The sequence below is a fragment of the Rhipicephalus microplus genome, chromosome 2 (assembly GCF_043290135.1).
Source record: "Rhipicephalus microplus isolate Deutch F79 chromosome 2, USDA_Rmic, whole genome shotgun sequence".
NCBI classification, from domain to species: domain Eukaryota; kingdom Metazoa; phylum Arthropoda; class Arachnida; order Ixodida; family Ixodidae; genus Rhipicephalus; species Rhipicephalus microplus.
This window is the reverse complement of record NC_134701.1, coordinates 185586876-185604411: the sequence shown is the minus strand read 5'-3', so window position 1 is coordinate 185604411 and position 17536 is coordinate 185586876.

Here is a 17536-nt window from a genome sequence, read left to right as displayed (position 1 = left end):
ATCTTCTTATGCTCAGAGTTTCGGTCAACAAGGTTTTTCGAGCCTTTCTCAAAAAATGGGGGCTGCTTTCGCCAAGCTCACTCCGGCAAATCTCCCCATTCGCATTCTCCCTTGCAGAAAGAACGTGCAATTTCTCGCTGCGCTACTGTTGATGTCTCGTTACAAGAACAGTCATTGTTCTTGAGAGTGCACCGGAACATTTGAATTTTTTCGCGAAAGTTTATCTGCATTCACAACGACCAAGAAAAGAAGGTAATATTTTAAAGGAAGCACAAGAATCGCGGACGAAAATTCGAAACACCAATGTCATTTTCTTTCTCTTTTATTTGTTATCATCGACCAAGGTTAGCAGTATGCGGATGGAGGCGGAATCTTTAAAACATTGAGTTCGAGTAGCCGCGAATCATTTCGGTGAGCTAGCGCTCTAAATATTGAAACAAACTGCATAAATACGCAATGTGTGAATCCTCTGGAATTAGTCACCCCACATGGTGTTCAAAAGCTAGCGTAATAAATATTTTCGATTGGTAACGCAAGGCAGTATGAGATTTAGAGAGCTTGCGCCGCAATACAAGACACGCAGGCCCAGTGAGAGCCACGTGCACTCGAAGCCGTTTGAATCGGGGGCAGCCATTAAAGCTGGGTATGATGCTGGTGCATTACGACCACACGAGTGAAAGTTGCGAAAACACGCCTATGTAATAAGATACGGCACGCGACGAAATGAAGGCGTTCAAGACAGGCGCGCGCAAGGTGAGACCAATAAAGTTTACTTGCTATACGGGGCTCTCTGATCGATGCCAGGGAGGGCGCTGGTGCTTTGACGAGGGAGGTGGATATCGACTTTGTATTATCGTGAGGCGCTTCCGTGCGTAAGCCCACAGCGTTCACTTCTGCCTTCCTGCCCTGCGTCGCCGAAGCGTGTGCTTATTATTGTTATCGTTTTGGTAAGCTGGGCTCGGTTCCTCCTACATCTTCTCTGCGGTCGCCAGAGCAGACGGTACGCTTGGTTTCGGGCTGTGTCTTTTTTTTTTTCTACTTTCTATGCGGCAGTCGTCTCTAACGCGGGAAGCAACGGTTTGTCCATGCACGTCGACCTTGCGATCTGCTGCCTTCGATGGAGGTTTCGGCGGCTGCTACCGTTGGCACGACATGGTCGCCCGTCGCACGCAGTTGCTTGCTGCGCTTTCACTTTTTCCTCCGTTGACACCAGCCGTTGCATATTGAAACGAGCTGGCTGTAAAGCGGAGTACGCGCTGCGCGATATGCAGCGAATTGCAGAAGCAAGCGCGTGTGGTGCGGCAGCGAACAACGTGGCGTAAGAGGAGTGAACTTCCTGTTTCATCGTTCTGTCGTGGTGAGAATGTTGCGAAAAATCAATGGTGGCAAGAAGGAGAAACAAACAATAAAAAAACAATGAGGACTGATTGTTCACGTAATCTCCTAGGCGCATATAGCCTATACGCAACAGGTTTTCGCTCTCGTTTATTTTGTACACATTAGAATTTTTTAATGCCTCGTTCACTAGAAGTAATGAGCGATTTCTGTGCCCACTCCTATTTAAAAGCAGACACACACAGCATCTGTCGTGAAAAACATGACATGTACATGATTTACATTTCATGGTCCTGCAGCTCTTGCGGTGGTTTTGTTCACATGACATGTCGCAAAACTGGTATGGTATGACATGATTGCATGGCAAACACAAGCGACAGACCCTAACATTAAAATCATGACATGCGTGTCATGTAACAACATGACTATATGCCACGCTCATGATGCGCTCGCGGCCGTTTCACTAGCATCTCATATACCAAATTTGGTATTACGGTACGTGAATGGATGGCGAAGGTATGTGACTGGTGCAAACATGATAATCATTAGATGCGTGTCATGTAACAACATGACTACTTGCTACGCTCATGGTGCGCTCGCGGCCGTTTCGCTAGCTTGACATATGACAAACTTGGTATTACGTGACGTCAATGGATGACGAAGGTATGTGACTGGTGCAAACATGATAATCATGAGATGCGTGTTATGTGAGAACATGACTACATGTCACAGTCAAGACGCCAATACATTTCGACGTCAGGCGGTGCGCGTGCTCACCGGCATTCATTTCGTCGCGCCACGCCAGCATCGCGACGCCAGGCGCCAGTTTTGCCATATAATCGCAGGCGTGTGCCGCGCTGCGTTGCTTCGACGCATGCGCGTTTTAGCGCGTCCAGCGTCCCTCCATCACGAAAAGAGGAAGACGCAAAGTTGCCTGGGTAACGCATCAGCGCGAATTTCGCGCGGTTGGCCGTCGGGCAGCGCCGACGAACGGTGGTTGCGCCGGTCGCGCCTGGCGTCCGACTATAGAGTTCTCGCGATTTGTTAACGTAGCGTCGCTGTGCCCAGCGTGCGCGCGCGTCAACGCTACATTGGAGCATATTGGGCTCTTCATGATGCGCTCGTGGTCGTTTTGCTAGCTCCACATATACCAAATTTGGTGTTGCGTGACGTCAATGGATGACGAAATACATGACCGGTGCGAGCTGATAATCCTGACACGAGTGTCATGTTAAAACATGACAACATACCACACTAATGGCGTGCTCGCGGCCGTTTCGCTAGCTCCAAATATACTGAACTTGGTATCACGGGACGCGAATAGATGACGAAGGTAAACGAGACGTCCAAGCATGATAATCATGACACGGAAGTCATGACTGCACAATTCACCTCTACCTCGTAACGTTGTGCTGATCTTAAGTCGTTTTCACCTCACGGCACCCACCCATCGTAGTTGCGGTAGTGTGGTTCGCCACCCCCGCGCAGTGCTTTTTAAGGTGACATATCAACCTTTCTTCCCCGTTCTTCGCATATCATCTATACCCAATGTACGTGGAAGCTGCCGATTTTTTCGTTGCTTTTTCGCCACGCTTCTGCTGCCTGTCAGGGTTCAGTTGAATTCAGTCAGCCGAAGTCTGGCTCGACTTTGGCTCTGTATTAGCTGGCACATTTTTTTCAGTGCCCCTGCAGAATTGCAACATAAACAACAATTACTATGAGGCCCTATAAAACAACCAATTTCTTCGAACAATCTTGAAGTTTTCATTCACACATTCAAAATGGAAAGTTAGAAGATAATTTCTTTCGGGCTGATTGAAATGACCTAAAAAAGCAAATTTGCTAACTGATTATCAAGGCGTACTCATTTATTTTAATGTTCTTTCAATTTTCGCAAGAAGGGCAAGAAAGAAAAGGCTTCACTTTTATAGCATAAAAAGACGCAAAACTCTGTCATCGTTTTTGTCAATAGCAAATTCTCATCCCCACAGGAGCGTTTGCGTGGACATTCAGACAAACGTGCCTTACGGGTAGCTAAATCTCGCGTTGGTTTTAACATTTGTAAAGTCGTATTTTTTGTTGTACCGCTAGGCTACTAGGACATCAAGTTTCCTTGCTTATTATTTTATCGCACGTTCGCCGAGGCATTCAGAAGCACCAGAATAGGTGGGTGCGCTTTTAGGGTCCACGCCGACGGCCGTTTCCAATACAACAGTCGATGCGTTATTACATTCCCTCACAACATCTACTCCCAGTTTACAAGAGCGCTTTCCAAGTGTCCAGCATTCTTCGTGAGAATTCGCCAAGCAATCACTTCTGTCCTTCCTGCCTTTCAGAAAAGCACAAATTTGATTCTAGAGACTGGATGCAATTGTCATTGTTTCTTTTTGCCCCTCAGTGTAGAAACGCACAATTGAGCAGAGAGGGAACATTTGAAACTGAAGAGATGAGCGAGCAAAAAAAGGAAAAGCTGGTTCTTTCATTTATGACGAAAACATTTATTATATGTATAGCCGTCTTATACCGATGCACCATAGCCGTTGTGCTTCTTAAATAGTGCCATGGGGCATGAAGCACATCTTCCCCAAAATGTAAAGGTTGCTTTGCGCAACCCCTCTGGTGAATCCGTTGATTGTGAGATTACTGAAAAGAACTTCTGTATTTCTATAAAACAGATAAAGAGCAAATATCAATAACTGGTTCACCGTTTTTCACATGAAAGCTCACGCGCAGTATGCGCAATATGTATAGGCCTATGGAATTCGGAATAATCAGGGGCCTCCAAATAGTTGCATGCCGGCCACGTTTTATTAATCTGGGCCTAAATCTGAGGGCACGTCTGCTGGATATCCCCTCATAGAGATGCAGTTGATGCGGCTGGAAATTGAACTCATGTCTTCGTGCTGGGCAGCGCCATACCTTCCAAGCTACCATGGCGGTTGTTCAATACATTTATGAGCTGATCCATTATACCGTACAACCTAAAACGGTGTATAGCTGGAGGAGAAAGACAACAGAAGGAAAAAGGCAGACAAGCTGGCTTGGTTGGCTAGCCTAAACTTGGTATGGGGAAGGGACTCAGTAGGGCTTTGTGGCGTTTTGCATATCTAAATCCATCGGCCAAAGGTCACAGGGTATTCTTTTCGGATAGCGATATAGCCGAAACATGTGAAAAGAATGCACTGTTGCCTTGGCACATGTTATCTGTCTGTTTAACGATTACATTCTGAATAATTAAATGCATGAAAGGCTCAGGAGTATTCTAAACATTATTTACGAAAAACAAGTGTTCAAAGATGTGTGAACTGACGTACATTACAGCTGTTTTAAAATGTTTGTGATTTGAATTATTTCAACTTCAAACATTTTAACTTCAAAAATAAATTTTCAGGCAAAGAACGAGTGCCTTCTGTGTTCTAGTACCATCCAGGGAGACTGAACGAGCTCTTCTTGGTTTCTCTGCGTCTACAACCACATCCTATTTCCAGATTTAAACCCTTTTACAACGCGAGCGACAATCTAATCCAAAATACTGACTTATTCAGAAATCGGGAGGAATTCAAGAACGCTCGTGATAAGAGATATAACGGAACAGGCATTCTCTTTTTTACGACCTGCAGACAATTTATCACACGAAATTACACTGTAACGTTTTCTGGAAGCGACACCATAGAGCCATGCAAGATGCAATAGAAGGAAAAGGCCGTAAAATATCACCAGCCAGTAGGGCTTGGCCAAATCGTTTACATCACCGAGCACCAACCACTGATTTAAGAAAAGAGGGCAGAGCTTCAGGAACTAAAGAAGTGAGAGGGAGAGAGAGAGAAAGCAGGTTCTTTGATAATGGCAGAAACGTTTGGGAAACGGACGAATGCTGAAGGTGAAAAAGCTTTGCCATATAACACAAAAAATGATTGATTTTCGATTTCACTAATGCTGTTGCAACCCCAAGCCATGCTTCCCTCAAAAGATCCTGATGCCCCGGGACTTTTGGATTGCACTGCAAATCGTTTCATGTCGTCATCTGTTGCCATTGGTCAATAGATACGTATACAACTGAGGCAAATGTCACGTTATTGCTTCTGGGCCATTTGCTACACCGGAAAAAGAACTGTGTATGAAGGCTTCAGGAAGTATCATTTGGAAGAAATCGTCACGTCCAAGATTGGGAAACGGAAATGTGATCAATGCTGCAAGATAGTTGAGCTACTGCTTCCATATCCATTATGCTTCCGCTGAATATTTCACAATGCGTCAAAGTTTTGCCTGCACTCTTTTCAATTTCCTTCGATGCTTTCGATTCAGTACAAAGAAACTACAAAAATGCAATAATAATACGAGGAGTGCTGTACGTCATAAATGCAGCAGTGATAGCGATGGTCTGGGAGGCTATTTTCTCGCAAAACAGATGCCTTTGCGCCGACCTGAAACTTGATGCACTATACTCGGCTGAGCCAAAGGCGGCACTCAAAACGTTGAGACAAGCTTGAAATTTTGGTGGTCGGGACAATTATCACACTCAAAACGTTGAGACAAGCTTGAAATATGGGTGGTCGGGACAATTATCGAGAAGCAGAGCTTTAGAACACAGCTAGTCTCGTCTGGAATAAAAAATTCGGCAGATCCCACGTGCCCAGGAATCGACGTTATGCTAAGCATGCGTGAGGTAGGGAACAGTGTTGCAATTTTTTTTATCGAGAGACACGTCACGAAATGACGCTAAATATATGTACAAATGTTGCACGCACAGATATATGCTGAAGAGTTGTAGATGTTCATATAGCCGGTTGTTTGCACTAACGCAACGATGCCAAATGGAACAGGCGCATTAGCAACACCAGAACCTGATATGAAGCGCTGATGCTCACGAGGATGCTGGCACTGGACATTTGCTGCATAAATTAACTCCAGCGCATGGCAACTGACGTAAACCCCACGTTAACCCAACTGACGTCAACCACAATTGACGTTAATCCGATGTGACAGCTGTATCGAAGGGCTTCATATGTAATGTTTATGAAATTGGGTATAGGCAGCACTGAAAGCACTATTGACGCTTCACGAAGATTAGCGTCTATAAGAAAAGTAGTTCCGAGACCTGGTGTAGCTCTGTGGTAAAATGCTTCATTGCCACGTAGAATTATTGAGTTCGATTCCAGCTGGCAACCTAACAATTGATCTTTGTACTCGTCGGGACGACGCTACCAATGTCGCTCATTGAATAACGCTCGCGCGCTAAAATCGCCCATGTGTGTTTTCGTCGTTCCTGGGTATAACCTTGAAGTCAACACCTGTGGCACATACCCGCATAGCAGTGGCACAAACCCGCACGTAAGTATGTCCCACGGTCTGGTGGGAGGTGTTTGACGATGTACGAGACGGGATTGTGCCATAATTCATGTCTTTGCCAGCACGTCATATTCGTAAAGCCATCTTACCCTCCCATGCTAATTTCGGTTCAGGTGAAGTTAAGGGGGTGACCACGAGAACACCCGAACATAAGCGGCTAGATAGATAGATAGATAGATAGATAGATAGATAGATAGATAGATAGATAGATAGATAGATAGATAGATAGATAGATAGATAGATAGATAGATAGATAGATAGATAGATACGCTCAAAGTTGCTGAAGTTCGCTAAGAAATGCTTCGCACTTAAAACTTGGCTATGAATGTATGCAAGAGGTAAGGTAGAAATGGCCTTACACTATATCATTGTTAAGTAAATTCACGTTATTGGGGTCAATAAGAAAAGATTCGTCATGCCGAAAATGTGCTGCCGTGTAATGCATTGGCACAGCCAAGGCCAGGAGCGTACCAATGAAAGACAAGTTGGACTTCTCTCGACGCCAGAAGTTGATTGGTATGTGGGGTTGAACGTCCTAAAACCACTACGTGATTATGAGAGTGTATACCACTCAAGAAATTTCGACCACCTGGGGTTCTTTAACGCGCACCCAAATCTGAGCTCACGAGCATACACTATTTTCGCCTCCATCAAAAATGCAGCCGTAGACGCCGGGATTCCATCCTGTGATCTGCGGGTCAGGAGCCAGGTACCTCAGCCATTAGACCCACACAGCGGGGCTCGGCGTCAGGAGCAACCTCGTGTCGTCGGCTTTAAAGCAGAGCGCCAGAGGTACGTGCAACTGCATAAAAAACACTACAACGCTGAGCCTTCTGGAAACTGCCCATATCGCTGGAGCTACTGTTGATGGCCTAATCGCTCAAGCCAGCATGTCCGTGTACAAAACTACTAACTATCTGGTGTCTCATTTGATAAAAGATTCAAAGACACATGAATTATGAGCACCGACTTATATCGTTCATTATAACAATGAAGGGCCCATAACCACGTTAATTGATATGCATAAGGTATATATGACACAGCACCAGCAGATTTTCGATCCTATTTTGCCACCTGCAATTGTACGAGAAAAAAAAGATTTTCTTAAAGCTGACATATTTGACGGCTATCCAAGCGCTAACATCTAGATGGATTTCTACAAATTTGCATGGGCCAGAAACCAATGAAAAGCGAGGAAGGCCACGTACATAACTTGAGGCCTCTTCTTTGTGGGAGCGCGCAGAAGTGCGCGGTTAATCTTACAAATAACTTCATATGCAGACATTTTTTTGGCCAGCATGGAAAAAAAGCTTTGCAATTGCCTTTGAGTGAAACCCTGTAAAACTATTGAACGACGTCATTGTTTACTGACTGTGACGCACAAATATCAGGAGTAGGTACAAGCAAAATGGCGCTTACTACGTAATGTTGACCCAACATTGGCAGACTCCTCTGTCATCGCTCTTGTCATACGTGACAAGACAAACGCAATAACAAAGGTAGATGCCAGTAAGGTCACTTTCCTCTATGGATGAACAGCTACTCTGTGCATTGAAGCACGTCACAGTTCCCGAAAACAACGCACCTGATGAAGAAGCTGAAGTCAGCAGAGGTGATTACTTTGACAAAACACACACCCGTGTCTAGGCTCTCCAGATGCTAACACCGAATCTCGCCTACACACCAGCATGCGACTGAGTGCGTGCTGTAAATGCATAACTAAAGGAAGTCACTCTGTTGAGAATAACGTCTTTCTTATGAAGACGGGTATTCTGGGAGATCATCATGATAGTGGATGGCCGCAATCTATTAGTTTTGATTTACACGTGCACCTCAGTCAGTTTATTCAACGAGAACCGTGTAAATTCTACCGACAATGTGCACAGAAAACTCTTTCATGTGTGTAGCTACGATGATTCTTGTCGCAAATATTGTCGATGGGTGCAATTTTCCCAGAGTATGAAGGTGAGAAATTCAAGGATGAAGCAGCAGTAGTGCCCAAAAGCAATTATAAGCTTATCTTGTCGACACCTGATACGACACATGTGAAGACGAATATACTCTGGACCGTGGTAACACCCGGAAGAGAGTGTGCTAAAGCTCATATCGCCTATAGAGCTGACCTTAAGCCACCTACAAAAGAGGATGTGCAACTAAGCAGTCCTGAAATTTTATGTATTTCAACGTACCCAAGCGCTACAATGGCTATTGAGGTACATTTTATATTACGAGTTTACAGCATTACAAAGTGAAGACCGCAAAACCTCAGTCATGACCAGAAAGTGTAGTTACAACAGGAACTCCAAGAAATGATGGAGATGGGAATCATCGAGCCTTCAACTTCATCATTTGCCTCAAACACTACCACTATACCGAAGGAAGATGGGGTATTTCGCCTATGCACGGATTATCGACTAAAACAAACAAAAGAGCCGTGTTTCTAGACCTAGTCTCAAAATTTGCTAACATCATTGATGAAACAGGAGGATGTCAGAGGTTTTCCCGCACAGACCTGTGTGAAGAATACTGGAAAGTCCCGCTAAGACAAGATAACAAAATAACAAAAAATTTACCAAATTCGTCACCCCTTTTGACATCTACGAATCCAATGAACTTCCCTTCGGATGGAAAAATGTGGACGATAGTTTAAAAAGGTGATGAATAATGTAGTCAAGAATTTTACTCAAACATTTCAAAATGACTGTGTGAATGAAATAATTGCGTCTTCAAAATTGCAGGATGATCACAGAGAGGCCCCTGAGAACGTCCTCGTGGCACATATCTCCTCGTGGCACATATCTCACAGAGAGGCCCCTGAGAACGTCCTCGTGGCACATATCTCCACCAGACAAAAGATAAACATAAAGGAAGAGTTAATTTTTCTGCAGTAAAATAGTGTTTTGGGGAAAATGTTCTGACAGACGAACCGAAGGAGAGCATCTAGTGCATCAAAAAGCTCATGAAACTTCCTGAGAGTTTTACGAGGAACACTCTTTAAGAACACCTTACGAGAGACACTCTTTGAGAGTGTTCCTTAGACTCACAGGGCACTTACACTCGGTCATAGAGGACCATGTAAGGAGAACCAAATCTTTAACCTCTCTGACTGAGAAAGAAGTTGTCCTCGTCTGGTCCAACAAGTGCGAGAAGAGTTATCAAGATTTTGTTAGAGCGATTTCATCTTCTCCTGTATTGACTCTGCCAAACTTATTTGAGCTATACGCGGGTGCATATCACTATGCAGCAGGCGCCGTGTAATATCAACATGACGATAACGGAACCCTGGTAGAGAGCTGAAGGTAATTTTCTATTATGAATGTGCGTTCACGACACACAGGAAAATTACACAACAGAACAGGAAGCTCTCTCTAGCCTAATGACCCTCAGGTACTTCGGACGTTATCAGGAAGGTAAGCATTTTAATTCATTGGCTGATAATCAGGTGGTCACATGTCTGCTGCAACTTGCACAGCCAAAGGGTAGAATAGTCGGATGGATAAGCAATGCTCACCAGTTCAGTTTTGACATAGAAATAAACCAGGCCCGAAGCTCAAGGACGCTGACGCTCTATAACGTCTTCATGCATCAAGAAATCCTAGAAGGAAGCTTAAACTTGATAAAACACTGCGAGAGAACGCAAAACATTAGGTTGCGTAATGGAAAAAAATGTGTATCCCGGAAAAAAAAGCACCCGAAACCCTCAGAGAATACCCCAGCAGTCCACACTGAAAACGATAGGACAGATTATAGAAGACATATCATAAACTCACAAAGACATTTCCATGGAAAAGCATGCAATCGAATTTGGCCAATAATGTCAAGACGTACCGTGAGTGCCGAATGAGAAAGTCAAAATATAAACTTCGCGAAAGGAGAATGCTTCGAATGGGACTCAACAGTCCTATCCGAAGTGGCTCGCCTTGATCTCGCTGAATTTCAGAAGAGTGAAAGCGTCAAGAGAACCCTAGCTTTTATGGTTGCCGTGGATGAGTGCACCCTTTCTGCGGGCGCCAAATCTGGAAGAGAAGACGTGGACTGTGTCATAGCACATTAAACAAGGAAATCTTTAAGGATACCAAAGTCATCGTTAGGGACAATGAAACAGCATTTGAAAGCCAGAAGGTAGCTAATTGGGTGAACGAAACACACATTGTACTCCAATACATGGCGCCTTATTACCCTCAGGTTAACTCTATTACCAAACGAACGATTAGAGACTCGAAATTGTACCTGAAGTTATACCCGAAATTCAAGAAAAACTGGACAAGCGCTTTGTAGGCCGCAGTACAACACCATAACAGGTGCTACAGCACTGTCATCGAATGCAGCCCCAATTTTTGTACAGCTTAGTTTAGTCGGAATGATTACTTTAGAAGAACAGCTAAGACCAAACTCGAACAGCAGAATTACCACAGCACAAAGAACTTTGACTATTGCCACAGCATCAAGATGCTTAAGATTGACCCTGGGTCTACGATACTGGTCAGGAAAGAAGTGGACTTCAAAAACTTTCATCGATCCATACTTCGGTAATAAAATGACTAAGTAACAAGAACTGCTAAAGAATTTGTATTGTACTGGACTAAGAGGAAAGACAGAAGAGGCATCAATCGGAAGTGTGATACCTTATTACAAGCGTGAAGGGAACGACAACCAGCTGGAAGGGTGTAGAGATCCGCATCGCTAGCGCCAACAAGAGATGATCAGAGATGAATACAAAAAAAGAGAATAGGAATGTATCAATATACCGATGCAGTCGTGTTGTATGAACACTTTAAATAATGTTTTTCACAAAGTGGCATTGCTTTAAATTCGCGAGAAGTTCAACTTCACCGGTTCACAAAGCGTTTTTGAGTGGGTGCGCTGAAGGCAAAAGCATCAATTCGACATGACTGCCGTAAACTAAGAGAATTGCAGTTATAATTTTAAGATTTCTGATAACACAATATCTACCTTCGTCAACGACATCATAACGCAAATGGGCTGTCAGATCACAAAAGAATGGCGGTGTGAAATAACGAGATCAACATCATCAATACACCGCCAGTGTCAACATCACGGAGAAAGTATTTTACGTCTGTCGCTTGCACTCGACCTTCGTAACCAACTGTCTTTGAGCTCCGGCTTTGTTTGTTTTACTAAAGTTATGAAATAGGAGAGGTTGATGCCATTATGGGGACACCGGCTACTCATTTTCTCTTAGTAGACAAAATATGCCGTAAAATAAACAGTAAGAGTATAATGTTCAAGACTGTACAACATGCGATGTGGATATACACTACAGCCAAATGTCATAAGTCAGTTTACATACGGCTAATAGGTTCATATGTTCCACACCCCAGGTCAGTTCGCATCTCATGACAGTTCAGATACTTCTAATAAATGAATATATACACGATTTCCACCTCCTTCCCACACTCCATTTACAACGATACGCATACAACTTGGCTGATATTAAGCGCAGAGAAAGCGACAAAGTAATAGAAGTCGAATAAGCTGTGTTTTCATTCATCAAGACTTTTTCATGAATACGCTGTTGATGAGGGAAAGGTTAAAAACGCTCCAGGAATAGAAACCTTGAAACGCGAACACAGTAACACTTCTGCAGCCAGATCTACGCTAAAATGGGAACGAATACCCGTAGTCGCAGTTATAAGCATACGCTCAAGCTATAAAATAGACAGGAATATAGGACTCGTTTCTCGTCAAGTTAGAATGAGAATTCATGACTTTGCTTCCTTTTACTCACGCGCCACATTGCGAATTGTCTCGGTTCTCTCCGTTTACACGACGCTTATGGGACAATCCTATTTTCTTTCGTTCTACCAACTTTTACCATTTCTTTCTTCATTTCTCTTTCCTTCTTCAATGAACTGCAAAGAATGGGTAGAGATCTTTACGCTGTACCGCTTTCAGAACAGAAGAATGACACTCGCTCGGTTCAAGACGTCTTTTGCTCTTAGTTCTCGCTTGTGAAGCATATGTTGCAATTCATTCTATAAGTTACTTTGTTCACCACGCCGGACACCAGTCTTCCACACAACAGAAGCAGACAAACACGCGCCATGAAACACTTTGTCTTTCCCGTCCACTGATTTTTATGCTCCAGAGAGGCCTTTGCAGTTACGATTCACTCTCACACTCGGGGTACAGCCATTCGCTTTCACTGTGTGCCGGTTCGCGTGACTTGACCCGGAAAGTACGCTCGTGATATTGTGAGATTTTCTGTGGATATAAAAGAAAGCAAGATTTGAAGCTTTGTGAATTACTTGTCAGAAATGCGGGACTTGTAGGTGGTCTTCCTGTTTTCACTGGTACAGACAACCGACATATGCAATGAGCAGGATTGCTAATGCATTGGTTGTATATGAAATGCATTTCTTGTTATTACTGGAATTGTTACATCGCTACTCTACGTACAGAAAAATGATAGAAATGGGAGAGGGAAGTTTTTTTATTCTCCAATGAAAAGCAAAATACGCCAAACTTCACCGAGAAAGTAGACGCGCCAAATGACTAAAAAGACTGCCTGCATGCTGTTTTTTAAATTTCTTTTTCTATTTTTTTAGAAGAAGCGTTAAATAAGTGCTAACGTGCCCGCTAAAACAGCCACAGCATAACTCTATCAACTAATGCAAGAATATTGGCCTGTTATCTCATTATATTAGGCACCTTAGCCAGGACAAGCGCGGTATTGAGGAAACAAGATCAGCTTACCCCTTGAGAAAAAGGTTCAACTTTCTGATAACTTCGAATGAGGCATACTAAACTCATGTAGAGGAGTGATTTCTAGGAAAGTTTAACACGTTATTTTGATGCGAAGAAACTAAACAAATCGAGTTCAGATGTCTGCTCTGCTTTTAGACGTTTATCCACATAAGTTGATTCGTTTTCGCCAACAAAGTTTTGTACGCACGCAGCAACGTGGAACTGCCTAACCAGAATGGCAGTTAGTCACACCTAAGCTGTTTTTCCGTATCAGTATAGTTGATTTGCCAATGGTATCACTACATAGCTGCAAAGTACTCGTTCCTCGAAAAAGTAAGCGCGTGTATTAAGTGAGAAGATTGATTGATTTGTGAGGTTTAAAACCCAAAACCAACATATGATTATGAGAGACGCTGTAGTGGAGGGCTACGGAAATTTTGACCACCTGGGGTTTCCCCACGTGCACCCAAATCCGAGCACATGGGCCCACCACACTTCCTCCTCTATCTGAAATGCAGCAGCCGCAGCCGGGACTCGAACCCGCGACCTGCGGGTCAGCAGCCGAGAGCCTCAGCCACTAGACCACCGTGGCGGGGCAATAAGTGAGAAGACTTCCGGGTGCATGCCAAAGAGGATCTGGCGTCTCAGAGCCCCGCTCCGGTTAGCTGTATGTGCCCCGTTCTTTAGAACCCAGTTAACTGTGACGAACGAAGGGATTACTTAGGGTTGTTCACTTTTTTTGCTTTCCTTTCCGCATTGTACCAGGAACCTGCCTACATTTCCGATAGCTTGTAACTATGTGTATTTATTTAGTTTTACTGTTGCTGAGAATATTTGTCGATAGTAAATATCTTCGTGCATCGCTTTGGATGGAGCCCCGATTCAGTTAACGTTTACTTTGGCTGCACCAACTTAATATATACGTAGTGACTCGTGTCTATTTTACGATAGTGACTACATCAGAGTAAACAAGTTTTGTACGTACCATTATATTACAGCGAAAGCTGTTATGAGAACACAACTTGGGGTCACGCGCAGTGGTCCGCCACCGGTGTCCGTACCCACATCGCGTTTAAAAAAAATCTTAGCACCAATAACACAATGGGGCTCCAACCCGTGTCCACTGGGTGCAAGCGCTGTATTCTACCACTTAGACACACCGGTGCTAGCTACTTGTTGGCAAACGTACCTTAGGCAGGCTTGATGTCGGGAAAGCAATCGTGTTATTGCGACTTATAAAGCATTTTAAAACAGCCAAATAACTACCAGTCATTGCATAATGCGAATAGCGTAACGAGTGGGCCGTCCAAAGTTTCACCCATTACAAAGGCTTGCTTTTGTTCCCCTATTAGTTGTGGCGCATACCCAATCAGCCATAATTTCTCATCGTCGTCAGCCATGGCATGAACTGCATGAATTGGCACGAAATTCCTTGTTAGGGTTTAGCGGATACTACGCTTCTCAGAAGAATGACAATAAATACCATAGCGAATGCCGGCCAACTACATAAAATAAATTATTATTAATGCCATATTGGGTATCAAGCGTGTGTGCTTGCAGTAGTTACCCAATGAGTATTTGAAAGCCTCTGAAAGGCCACTCTTCTAGCTTTCGCTGTGACGGTGCTGCGTCTTTCGTGCAGGCCTGGCGTTCTCTAAAATCAAAAGCAGACTTTCAGAGGCAAGTTAGGCTGATTAGATAAAACAGTGTTTACGGAAACACACAATTTGGGACAATTGAATTAGCTATTCTTAATGGGCACCACCAGTTCTGCATAAGAACTTACTTTTATAGGAAAGAAAAAAGGGAGAATTCAAGGTGGGAAGGCATAGGCGTATCAGCCGGGGGGGGGGAGGCAAGGGAAGCACAAGCCCTCCCCACCTCCGAGAAAAGTTGGCCCACTTTCGACAGTGGTCACTCTCAGTTGCACGCTGGGGAAATCAACAAGTAAGGCGTAGTTTTTTTATCACAACAGTAATAACTCAATTTCGTTCTTACGGAAGAATGAAATTGTCACGAGGTTATCTCACAACATAGGGAAATTTTTCTACCATTGTCGCTCTGATGATTTTCTTTGTAAACTCCTGGAATATATATATCTCGTAACGCATGGTTCAATGAACACTTTTAATAGGCCGTAGACAGAGCGAACTTGTGCCCGAGAATAACAACACTGCTAGAACGAAATCTCCTAGTTGTCTCGAGGATTCACTTCTGCCTCTTCCTCCGCGTTCTTTTTTCCAACACGGGTCGCGCGCAGCTGGGCCCTGCAGGCTCGTACGTCGCAAACCACCCGGAGGGCACAAGTATCGGCTGGCGCGCGTAACTTGAAGTCACATAGTGTCATTGCCCGCCTTTGCAGAATCCATGGTACCGATGCTTGTGTCGAACTGGTCGCATGGCGGTCATTCACAGCACCCCGTTGTGGACGCAGTTAACGTCAAACAATGTTGTGTCCTCGACATTTGATTGCCTGTCGTAATACGGTTTCATCCTGACGACATGCACAGTTTCCGTGCTATGCCGCCGTCCTGATGAAACACCCTGTCCATCCGGCATAACTTCGTAGGTGAGCGAGCCGACGCGGCGGAGCACCCTGTACGGACCGAAATAGCGGCGAAGCAGTTGTTGTGACAGACCATGCATTCGTACATGAATCCACAACCATACTCTGTCTCCTGGTGTGCACTGGGTGTCCCTTCTTCGCAGATTGTTTCAGTGCGTGTCGGTTTTCTGCTGTTGAAGAATGCAATATCGTGCCAGCTGTCTGGCTTCTTCTGCTCTTTGTATGTAGTCGGGAACGTCATAGTCATTCTCGGACGTCTCATCAATAGATAACATTGCATCTAAAGGTGTCGTTAGCATCCGGCCAAAAACAAGTTGGAATGGCATCATCCGTGTTGTCTTTTGCATTGCAGTGTTATGGGCGAATGTTGCATAGGGTAATATTTTATCTCAAATACGGTGTTCTATATCCACGTACATTGACAACATATCAGCCAGCGTTCTGTTCAGTCGTTCGGTAAGACCATTCACTGGAGGATGATATGTCATCGTTTTCCTATGACTGGTGTGCGTCGATTTCATAATACATTTCATCAGGTCAGCCGTAAATGCAGTTCCTCGGTCCGTGATCAACGCTCTTGGAGCTCCGTGCCGCAGTACGATGTTGAAGACGAAGAATTCGGCAACTTCACGGCTGATCCTTTAACAAGAGTCGATTTCTCGGCATATGGGGTAAATAGTCGGTCGCAACTATTATCCATCGATTTCCCAATAACAAATTAGGAAATGGGCCTAATTAGGAGTGGGTTCATTCCCACTTGTGTGAATGAAGCCTCTGGTGGTTCTATCGGTTAAAAGAGACCTGGTGGCTTTAGCGGTGGGGTTTTACGTCCTTGGCAGTCCCGGCAGGTTCTGACATAGTGTCGTACAGAGCTAAGCAAATTCGGCCAGTAGTATTTAGTGCGGTTGCGTGCTAACGTTCTGCTTACTCCTAAATGTCCAGCTGATGGATCGTCGTGGTTATCGTCCAAAATCTCTGGTCACAGAAGTGAAGGGATGACAAGCAGGAATGTCACTACATTGTTGTCAAAGTTCTTATACACGATTTTGTTTCGTAGGATGAACGCTGACAAGCCGCCGACAAACAGTCATGGAACATCGACAGACTGTCCTTGTAGGTACTTGATCGAGAGGAGTAGCTCAGGATCAGATCGCTGATGATGCGCCATCTCGGAATGTGTCAGAGCTCCCAAGAAAACAAAATCTTCACCGTCCTCCGTGGAAGCAGAAGCGGCAGGTCGAATCGGAGCATGTGACAAGCGATCCACAACACTGTTCTTGCAACCTAACTTATACACAAGCGTGATATCATACTTCTGTAATCGCAGGCTCCAACGTGCAAGCCATTCATATGGGTCCTTGAGATTAGTCAGCCAGCATAGCAAATGATGGTCACTTATCGCTCGAAAAGGCCTACCATATAAATATGGTCGAAACTTGCTGATAGCCCAAACCACAGCAAGACATTCTTTCTCGGTCGCTGAGTAGTTCACCTCAGCTTTGATTGATATGTAGGGTTTAACGTCCCAAAACCACTATATGATTATGAGAGACGCCGTAGTGGAGGGCTCCGAAAATT